Source organism: Pelophylax lessonae (assembly GCF_965119305.1).
Source record: "Pelophylax lessonae genome assembly, chromosome: 3".
Classification (NCBI taxonomy): domain Eukaryota; kingdom Metazoa; phylum Chordata; class Amphibia; order Anura; family Ranidae; genus Pelophylax; species Pelophylax lessonae.
In genome coordinates, this window is record NC_138770.1 from 214,663,727 (window position 1) to 214,675,940 (window position 12,214).

The following is a 12,214-nucleotide window of genomic DNA, read 5'->3' on the forward strand; positions in this document are numbered from 1 at the left end:
CTGAAAACAAGATAACGGTTTGCATTTTATAATGTTGAAACAGAATACTATTCCAGTGATATGTAGATGTGATTATGGCAGGTCTATTTTTTCTAGCTGTCTTTGGAACATGCAGGCTAACGCTGTGCAGTGAAGTGTACATGCAGAGCCTTTAGTTTCAAACTGTCAATGCTATGGAGTGTGCGTAACCCTTTGTTTCATATTACATCTACCTCCTGTCCCCCCATAATGAGCTGCATATTATTTCCCTAGTGTTTAGGCAGTCATTATCAACAGGCATTACTTTTGTGCAGTTTATTACCCTCTTTATCACTGCAATCGCTTGAAATTTTAGGAATTAAAATAAACAAGATTGCAGACGACATGTTGCTGCTACTAGAGGACACTAATTTGTCTCTGCAAACTGTCATGATTTCTGTCCTTGACTTCTGCCTATACTCTGGCTTGACAATAAATTGGACCAAATCAGTGCTGCTTCTACTGGACATTGATGCTATACAACCAATAGCCCCCCCTTGTCCCATACCTATCACAGATAAATTTAGGTATCTGGGGATGTATGTGGCCTCCTCTCCCCTGGGATTATGGCTCACTAAACATTGCCCCATTACTAAACACATTCTGACATAAAATTAGAATTTGGAATAAACTGCCACTGTCTATGGCAGGTAGGACAAACCTTATGAAAATGATACTGATGCCCCAGCTCCTTTATCCCTTACATAACTCACCTACTGTTGTTCCTTTAAAAACATTTAGAATAGGAAACACCATCTTAGGAATGAATAAATAAATCCCAAGGGGAATTTGGGATTCAATAGCGCTTGCTAGTAGGAAATAGTGATAATAAATAAACAGTAAATATTCATATAGGCTAAAATGTCACAAAAAAAACACTAAAAATTACATTAAAAATTAGTAAATTCATAAATAGTATACCCAATATATAACATACAGTATTAAATCAAATAAGTATCATAAAAGTGCATAGTAGTGCCAAAAAATAGTTCAATAAGAGTTCATATGTGACTTGGTGAGAGTAGATTGCACTTCAGTGCAAACAAGGTGCAACATACAGTATTAAATCAAATAGGTGTCATAAAAGTGCATAATAGTGCCAAGAAATAGTCCAATAAAAGTTCATACGTGACTTGGTGAAAGTAGATTGCACTTCAGTGCAAAACAAGGTGCAAGTGCTCAGTGCTGGATCCTTCAATGGTTGTAATGTTCCGGTACCTTTGGTACCCTAAATTACACTTTCCACAAGTGTATGCGCCCCACCATTTACTTTTGGAAAGGTGCGCATACACTTTTAAGACTGGAGCTGTCATCACCCAGCGCCGGACTAGATGGCTATTTAAATCGCCGGTTCTCACTCACATGTGTTTGTTCAAACACCCTTACCTGGATGCTAACCTTGCTTGAAGCTTCCATGCTTGCAAGCTTACCTCGCTGACGGAACCTCGCTGCGCTGATCCCTGTATCCCGCTACTGGATCATCCGCCTCTCCTGAACCACCCTTCGGCTGTATCGCTAATAGTGCTAAGTACCCCGCAGGGGAATTCTCTATAAACTTATACTAAGCTTACACTATCTAGCTCTGCATAGTAAAGACTGTTTATCACATCTGCATAACTAGATTGCTAGCTCTTCAGACTACTGCTACTTTTCTGCACTGGGTTGATCTCTTTTGTATGTCCACCTGCTATTCTGTCATCTGCTACCATACAACATTGCTAAACCTTCCTGCATCCATCTGCTACTGTCTCACCTTCAAGTGTCTATCACCTACCACCTCCACTCAACCTATCCCTCAACCTTCATCATTGTGTTACCACATACATAAAGTCACTCTAGGAACCAGCTTGCTAATTGTGTGTATTTACTGGCTGAAATAAGACCTTCCACACATGATGAGTCATTGAGGTTGGGAATGGTATCTCAGCATATCTCTTACATGACTACTGACGTGGAACTATTTCTGCAGCTGAAAATCCACACCATATAAGAAACGCAGGAGCGTTACAGATTGAACGAACCCAAAAATGGATTCAGCAGAAATAACCACTCAGGTGACACAATTAAAACAGCAAGTATCTGCGTTAATACACGCACTTGCTGAATTAAAAGAAGACAATCAGGCTCTGTCGCAGCAGGTAATTAGACTGACACAACTTACCTCTGCTCAGTCCCCTGAACCCAAGATAAATCCCCCTTTGGTATTTACAGGCGATCGCAAAAAATTTCGCGAATTTAAAAACGCATGTGAGTTACTTTTTTTGCTAAAACCTCGTACCTACCTTACTGATCACATTAAGGTTTGTACTATTATTTCTTACCTATCAAGCGATCCTCGAGCCTGGGCAGATTCTCTTTTTGAGAAAAACGACCAGCTTCTCAACTCCTATGCCTTGTTCCTGGCAGAGCTCACTAGCCTATATGATGACCCCAATAGGCAGAGTACTGCTGATCTTCAGTTAAGATCCTTGAAACAAGGAAGGAGGCCTGTAGAAGACTTTGTCGCAGAGTTCAAGAGATGGACCCTTGATTCAGAATGGAATGATGCATCTCTGAAAACCCAATTTAGGCTTGGCCTATCAGAAGCCGTTAAGGACGAGCTCGCCCGAGCGGATCTGCCAAAAACCCTGGATGCATTAATACAACTCAGTATTACCATAGATAGAAGACTACGAGAAAGAAAGGCTGAAAAGATGGGAATGCCATTATCCGTTTCCTCTCGGAGTCTGGCCGTTCCTATGAAGGTGGGAACCATACGCCCACCGCTATCAACTATGGAAAAAGCCAAAAGACGAAATGAAAATCTCTGCTTGTACTGTGCATCCCCGGATCACAAGATAAACGTCTGTCCCCTAGTCAACAAAAAGAAGGGTGAGTGTTCACATGTCTCTCTAGGAGGATTGACAACTTCATTCACTAACCCCTACATTTCTGTTTTTTTGACATTACAGTGGGACCAGAACAGGATTACTACTAAGGCCATGATTGACACAGGATCTTGTGGAAATTATATGGATATATGTTTTGCTGCTTTAAATAAAATTCCTATTATTTCTAAACTCAAACCTGTCTCAGTAAGTCTTATTACCGGTGTTCCGTTATCCTCTGGTCCGATCACCGATCAGACACAAGCACTTCTAGTCACTATTAACCAGTCTCATAGGGAGACTTCTACCTTCGATTTAATACCTTCACCCCACTTTCCCATTGTGTTGGGACTTCCCTGGTTACACACACACCAACCAACCATAGATTGGAAGAAACGGTCCTTGACCTTCCCTTCTTGTTATTGCGAGGAAACGTGTAACCTCCCGTTTTCCGGGAAGATTCTGTCTGTGGTGACAGATGAGATTGCACCGCTATGTTATCAGGATCTTTCTGAGGTTTTTCTTGAGAAAAATGCTCAAGCATTACCTCCTCATCGAGACTATGATTGTAGCATTGATCTACTCCCAAATAGCAAATTGCCGTTCGGTCATGTTTATCCTCTTTCACAGGATGAACTTGCCCATCTCAAAACCTATTTGGATGAGAACTTGGAAAAAGGTTTTATTAGACCTTCCACTTCTTCCACAGCAGCAGGACTCTTTTTTGTTCGCAATAAAGATTCAAGTCTCAGACCTATCATCGACTACAGGAAATTGAATGCTATCACAATAAAAGATCGCTATCCTCTACCGCTTATCCCTGAGCTCATTGAGCAGGTGCGTGGAGCTACCTATTTTTCAAAATTAGACCTGAAAGGAGCATACAATCTCATTCGAATCCGTGATGGACACGAGTGGAAGACTGCATTCAGAACTAGATACGGATTGTTCGAATATCTTGTGATGCCATTCGGCCTATGCAATGCCCCTGCAGTTTTCCAACGATTTATAAACGATATTTTTAAAGACTTACTAGATGTCTGTGTTGTGGTATATCTGGACGATATACTTATATATTCACGATCCCTGTCTGAACACATAAGACATGTAAGACTTGTATTATCGAGATTGCTTGCACATAATCTTTATGTGAAGCTGAAGAAATGCTTGTTCCATAAAGATGAGGTACTCTTTCTAGGCTACATCATATCCAAAACAGGAATCGAGATGGACATGAGTAAAATATCCTGCATTCAGGATTGGCCTACACCAACTACACGCAAGGCGCTACAGCGATTCCTGGGATTTTCAAATTTCTACAGGAAGTTCATAAAAAACTTTTCTGCTATTGTGAGACCCCTCACACAGCTCACTAGCATAAAAATACCATTTAAATGGTCAGAAGAAGCAAATAAGGCTTTCCACTTGTTAAAGACAAGGTTTAACTTCCTAGTGACCTACACACCTGCAGATAAGAACAAAAAGGCGGATGCACTATCACGACTAACTGAAGAAAACTACTTTGAAATTCCTTCCGTTCCTATAATACCTCACAAACGCATTATTGGAGTTGTCCGTTCCTTGAAGGAAGAGGTTCTGCATGGTATAAGTTTGGATTCACCCCCACCACAACTAAATACTGATGCAGAAGGCTTCCTCTACTACAACGACAAACTTTACATACCACCTACCCTACGCACCAAGATCTTGGAATTATCGCATGATGTGCCTATGGCAGGACATATGGGTATGACAAAGACTTTCAATTTGATTTCTCGGCAATTCTGGTGGCCTGACATGAAAACATCTATACAAAAATTCGTCTCTTCATGCAATGTCTGTGCCAGGTCCAAAATTGACACTACGAGACCATCCGGCCTACTATGCAGTCTACCAATACCCCAAACTCCATGGGAGGTTTTGTCATTGGACTTCATCGTAGAATTGCCTCCTTCCAAAGGATTTAATACCATCTTGGTGTCAGTGGACCATCTGACAAAGATGGCACATTTCATTGCTATTCGCAGACTACCTTCGTCCAAACAAACGGCAGAACTCCTGATGAAACATGTCTTCAGATTACATGGTATCCCAAAAACTCTTCTGTCTGACCGTGGATCCCAATTTATTTCTAAATTCTGGCAAGAACTATGTCACATACTACGGATTGAGCGGAAGCTCACTTCTCCTTACCATCCGCAGACCAACGGACAGACTGAAAGAGTCAACCAATGCATCGAGCAGTATTTACGTTGTTACACTTCTTACCAACAGGATGATTGGGTGGATCTTCTCCCCCTGGCAGAATTTGCCTACAACAACGCAACCCACAGTACGACCAAGCAGAGTCCCTTCTACTTGAACTATGGGTTCCATCCCTCTATTCTCCCTCCACGCATCCTTCCTTCAAATAACCCAGTAGCCTCAGACTATCTTACCCAAATAAAGGATTCTCTGGGTTTACTAAATACTACCATTGCACACGCTCACAGTCAACAAAAGAAGTACTATGATCTTCGTAGAAGACCTTCTCCACAGTATACTATCGGGGACCTCGTTTGGCTCTCAACAAAAAACTTGAGACTGAAGATCCCTAGCAAAAAGCTTGGACCTCTGTTCTTGGGACCTTTCCCAATCAAGAAACTTATTGGAAAAGCTGCAGTGCAGCTTACATTGCCAATGGACCTAAAAATCCATCCCATTTTCCATGTGTCGCTACTGAAACCCCATGTTCCGGACCAAGGAATAAGGCCTAATATTCCACCTCCCCCTCCTGTACAAGTTGAAGGTGGAGAAGAATACGAGATAAAAGAGATTCTGGATTCTCGTATCTACAGAAGAAGACTTCAGTACTTGGTTAGATGGAAGAACTATGGGCCCCAAGACGACACCTGGCTAAACACCTCTGACATACATGCCCCTAGATTAATCCGCAATTTTCATGCGAGATACCCAGACAAACCAGCTCCAGAGGCCTTCAGGAGCAGGCCTTAAGGGGGGGGTATTGTAATGTTCCGGTACCTTTGGTACCCTAAATTACACTTTCCACAAGTGTATGCGCCCCACCATTTACTTTTGGAAAGGTGCGCATACACCTTTAAGACTGGAGCTGTCATCACCCAGCGCCGGACTAGATGGCTATTTAAATCGCCGGTTCTCACTCACATGTGTTCGTTCAAACACCCTTACCTGGATGCTAACCTTGCTTGAAGCTTCCATGCTTGCAAGCTTACCTCGCTGACGGAACCTCGCTGCGCTGATCCCTGTATCCCGCTACTGGATCATCCGCCTCTCCTGAACCACCCTTCGGCTGTATCGCTAATAGTGCTAAGTACCCCGCAGGGGAATTTTCTATAAACTTATACTAAGCTTACACTATCTAGCTCTGCATAGTAAAGACTGTTTATCACATCTGCATAACTAGATTGCTAGCTCTTGAGACTACTGCTACTTTTTTGCACTGGGTTGATCTCTTTTGTATGTCCACCTGCTATTCTGTCATCTGCTACCATACAACATTGCTAAACCTTCCTGCATCCATCTGCTACTGTCTCACCTTCAAGTGTCTGTCACCTACCACCTCCACTCAACCTATCCCTCAACCTTCATCATTGTGTTACCACATACATAAAGTCACTCTAGGAACCAGCTTGCTAATTGTGTGTATTTACTGGCTGAAATAAGACCTTCCACACATGATGAGTCATTGAGGTTGGGAATGGTATCTCAGCATATCTCTTACATGACTACTGACGTGGAACTATTTCTGCAGCTGAAAATCCACACCATATAAGAAACGCAGGAGCGTTACAATGGTCCGATAACCAATTGAATGAGGTGACGTTTAACCTCCTGCCATCCGCGCTACAGCCTATATACGGCTGCAGCGCGGACTTGAATTTTCGGGAGGCCGTTTTTAAACGGCCTCCCAGTGACACGCCCCCCGCGCGCTCCCGCGAGCGCGCATCGGGGGGAATCTGTGTCGGCCGTGTCCCTTGGACACAGCCGATCACAGATCGTGGTGAATGGCCAATCACAGCGGCCATTCACCACGTGATCAAGCCATCCAATGAGAGATGATCTCATATGTAAACATATGAGATCATCTCTCATCGCCGGCGCTCCTTCCTCACACAGAGCCTGCGTGTGAGGAAGGAGGGAGAGCTGCACAGCGCCGGGGACACAGAAAAAAGTAATCAGGGCACCGATCACCAGTGCCCTGATTACCAGAGGTACACCAAACACACCTTCAATGCCCACAGTGCCCACCATCAGTGCCCCCCATCAGTGCACACAATCAGTGCCCATAGTGCTGCCAGTCAGTGCCCATCAGTGCCTGCTCATCTAGGCACTGATGAGCACTGACTGGCAGCACTATGGGCACTGAGTGTGGGCACTGATGGTGCTGCTCATCAGTGCCGCCCATCAGTGCTCATCAGTGCCACCCGCCAGTGCCCATCAGTGCCACCCGCCAGTGCCCATCAGTGCTGCCCACCAGTGCCCATTAGTGCCGCCTGCCAGTGCCCATCAGTGCCGCCCGCCAGTGCCCATCAGTGCTGCCCGTCAGTGCCACCTCTCAGTGCCCGTCAGTGCCACCTCTCAGTGCCCAGCAGTGCCACCTCTCAGTGCCCAGCAGTGCCGCCTATCAGTGCTCATCAGTGCCGCCTATCAGTGCTCATCAGTGCGGCATATTAGTACCTCCTCATCAGTGCCACCTCATCAGTGCCCATAAGTGCCACCTCAGCAGTGCCCATAAGTACCACCTCATCAGTGCCCATCAGTGCAGCCTATCAGTGCCGCCTCATCAGCGCACATCAGTGAAGGAGAAAAATTTATTTATTTTCAAAATTTACTCGCAAAAAATAAGAAAAACTTTTTTTTTTCAAAATTTTCTGTCTTTTTTCTTTTTTTTATAAAAAATAAAAAACCCAGAGATGATTAAATGCCACCAAAAGAAAGCTCTATTTGTGTGAAAAATTTTATATGGGTACAGTGTAGCATGACCGCGCAATTGTCATTCAAAGCGTGCGAGCACTGAAAGCTAAAAATTGGTCTGGATGGGAAGGGTGTTTAAGTGCACAGAAGGCAAGTAGTTAAGATAAATAAGATGTGAGCTTACCAGAAATAGTGGGTCTAAATTACCTTACGGTAAAAAGACCAATAGTGCTTGATGGCCCTCCTGGCCTCTGATCCGGTACCTGCTGGGCTTGTCCCCCACTGACCGAGGTCCCTTCCTGGGTAAACGATATCCTCCAGGTCCGATTAGGGAAAAATAAAATTGCTCCAGATGGTGTAGTACCGTTTAAAAAGGGTTTTATTGGAGTTATAAGGTAAAATATACACGCAAAGTAGGTTGAAAATATGAACCGCGCCCGCTAGTATGAAGTACTTCCGGGTAGGCGGCGTGCGTTCCACCTGACGCGCGTTTCGTCAGAACGTAAGACGTCATTACGCTTAAGTGGTATTTAGAACATCGTATCTGGTTCATGCAGCTCCCTCTGGCTTTTTCTTTGATCTGGATTGGTTTGACTGTTTTATTTTTTTCTGTTATTTATGGTTTTGTTTAATAAAAGGCTGAACCAGCCATTTAATCCCAATGCTGAGTTAGTGTTGTCATTTAAAGGTAAAGGGGGGTTGTGTTTGGTACTGATCCAGGTAATATGGTCAAACAGGTGGGATCTGAACTACCCTAGCCATGGACTCTATCTCCCACCCCTATTTTCAATCTCATACAAATGGTTGAAAGCTCTAAAGGCTTTATTTCCCATGTTAAAACATGTTGTTGTCTGAATTTCACAAAGGTCACCCTAGTAAGGTGACTCCGAGCTGGGAAAGAGATCTGGGGCCGATTTCGGATGACCATTGGGAGGAAGCATATCAGGCTATAGTAATCTGCTCTTTAAATGCAGACCAGAAGCTGTCTCAGCTCTATAGTCTTCTACGATCTCAATATACTCCCCTGAGGCTTTAAAAGAAGGGTTGCGGCACAGAACCACATTGCCTTAGATGCAAAGGAGACCATGGTGACTTAATCCATCTACTATGGCGATTCCCCAAATTACACCCCTACTGGAGACAGGTTATAGACACATTAAATATGGTTTTTAGTTTAAAAATTCCACTGGACCCTAAATGCTGTGTCCCCTGAATGTTCTAGACGGTGTTATTTAGGACGAACATTCGTAGGTTAATCCTAGTAATGTGGAAATCCCCAGATCTCCTTTAACATAAGTCCTGGGTGTCAGCCATGGGAAATGCGTTACTCCTGGAACACCATATCTTTACAAGACGTGCTTGCCCTGGTAAATTTGAAAAGCTGTTGGGCTTGTGGTTAGATACCCCTGAACTCAGCCCCCGGGAACTTGCATACCAAAGATTGTTGATGTGCCCAAATAGACCATAAAGAATTAAGGGTTACTTCAACCAGCTGTTTATAAATAACTGTATTTCTGGTGGGACCGTGGCATGGTTGGACTGTACTGGTATATTCTTTGATATAATTGTGAGGGCATGGATATATATAGTTGTTATTTTCTTTGTCATCAATACCTTTAAATATGTAAACGGAAGCACTTTTTATTTTACTGTATTGTGTTGGACTGCTATGTTACCTGTTTAATACATTACACATTTTCCTGATTAAAAAAAAAAAAAAAACAAGGATCTGATTTGTTCTACAGGTTATTATAGAATGGGCATACTTTCCATTTTCTATAAATTACGTTGGCAGCAAACAATTTCCAAGTCAAAATAGAACTAAAGCTTATGAGCTTAGCTACCCTTCTCTCCACAGTCTCTGCACATCCAGTGCTCCTGTCCATGAAAATCTATGCATTCAGTCCATTACAATTGTTTTTTAAAGAGTCCCTGTGCCTGAACTAACTTTCCCTTGATCTTTAAAAGAGAAGTATGGGTTTTAATGTTTTCCCCCAATTATACACACATAGGTGGATGCAGCATCAGTCCGATGCTGCAACTGTCCCCTGATGCCTCTACACTGAGAACCAAGCGATCCAACACCGCTGATCGCTCGGTTCTGATAGCTCCATGAGCAGAGAGCTGCTGTCAGTCAGCAGCTCTCCGCTCTCTCTGCTCTTCGCTCATTAGAGTGCTGAGCTGTAGAGGGGCGGGGAGCGGCCGGCTCAGGCTATCAGCGACTCTCTGAGAGGCTGAGCCGGGTGTCAGTCCAGGCACCTTGCGGATCCCGACTTCCATTGTCGTGATGATGCGGTGCCTGGACTGACATCCTGACGTCAGCCTAGAGCTACTGGATGTTTTGTTCCAAGTATCACCTACCCTTTCAGTTAAAAAACATATTGGGTTGTGATAATCTTTAGAGTCCCATGGGGATTGTGGTTTGGTTATGCAAGTTTTTTCAGTGTACAAACGAATAAGCCAGGACTCAGGGCTGCAATACCAATGACAGTTGCCCCAGCCCTAACAAAAGATTAGAACACTAGAGCATGGGTTTAATCTAGTAGTTTTTTTAAATATGTAAAGATAGAAGTTAAGTATAATCCCCTTTTCCCTATGTCCCAATCATGTGACATATGATGTGAGCAGATTACTATAACATAAAGGAGGAGTTTTTATCATTTCCTGGTCCCGGTGCTTAGATAGCAGAACAAACCTTATCATTATGATGTAGCACACCCAGAGATGGTGACTGTCATAAGTACACAAGTACAGCTCCTACCTGAATCTGACAACACCCTGAGAATTCCTTCCTTGACACAGAGACAAACAATTGCAAACAACATGCAACTTTATTGTTGGTGTGATCACGGATATCCGTTGGGGCCCTGTACAACTGTGTGGAAACAGATTTTTTCGTTCCTGAGGTTTCAAAGTGGAAACCGAGGTACTGTCCTTTTAAGATGATCCACCCTGAAGAAAGTCACTTCTCAGTCACCTTACTTTATCCAGCAGACACTACTGTAACAATTGTCTGTATTTACCTGACAGTCTTACCTTGTCTATGCAATACTGTTTATCACAATGGCACCTGATGATGTGAACAAATATCTGAAAATATAGTAGTGCTGTGTTGCCTCTCCTTTTAGAAGCTGTTCAATACAGGTGAACTGTGATGGCCCTTTTGAAATAGTCTGAAGGCAACTGAACTCCATGCTGGCAAGCTGCAGGGGAAAAGAGACTGTGTCATGTACCTGGTTGAAGAGCCTGATACGATTAGAAAGACTTCTCTTACACCCTTGACTTGGGGCCCCTAATAGAGCAGACAGGTAGCCAAGGAGTACAGGGTGGCGTGAGTGCTTATTAGTCTTGCTAGAAGCAGGGCTGGACAGACTTTCAGGATCAAGCTGGGGAAGTACGTCAGTAGCCTGCAGCGGAGCAGAAAAGCACTATCATCCAGAGAAATGCCCGCGACCGCGTCTGTCTCTGTGACTAAAATTGTATGCCCCAGTTAAATGAAAAGGTGGAAGTGAGTTGCCAACATACCTAAAGACTGAACAAAAATGGACAATTGGTCCCCCAGGGTTGCGATTTTAGCGGCAAATACACTTCCACAAAAGGGTAAAATTTAGATCATTTTATTAACAAAAACATATTAAAATTGATCTGTAAAAGATCTAGAGTGTAGACATAATACAATATATACAGATAGTGTGTATGGATGTAAAACCAGAACAATAAAGATGATGGTGGTACATATACTCAGTGGCATATGTTTTCTTTGAAGGAAATCCTCCCACCCGACGCATTTCAGGCACGCAGGCCTTTCTTCAGGGGTCTGGATGCGGAGAGATTTTGATTTCCAGTAGAGTGATCCGAATGTGACAAGAGAGTCACAGCTGATAAAAGCAAAGAAGGGAGAGGTTCGCTGCGTATGGTGCCGACACTGCACCAAGAGGGGGTCCTAGGGGTACCGATCCTCCCGCATGTGGTCCCAGCGAGGATACCCAGTAGAAGGTCGCAATAGTGTCTTGTGGGAATATTAGTACGTCTGTGGAGGCGGAATCCTGTGTTAAGCGGGTCCGAGTGCAGGGGAGTCTGTTTCCAACCAGAATCACCTTACTTGGTATGTCAGTGGGTAAATGAAGGGGTGGTAGAGTCCTCAAAAAAGGAAGCGTTGTGGGGGTCCGGTGTTCCCCCAAATAAACAAGATGTATGTAGGGATGGGATGGTCCCAGGATAGGTACTGAGAAATAGAGGTTCAAGCGTATCCAGTTCTTGGATTGGGTAGTTGGATCATGCACCTGGGGTAGCTGGACCTGGATAGTAGGAGCTGTAAATAGGGTGCAGCTTCCTGTTAGGTTCCTTGTAGTCCTATTTGGGATGTCCCGGTCCAGATATACAGCAGCAGATTG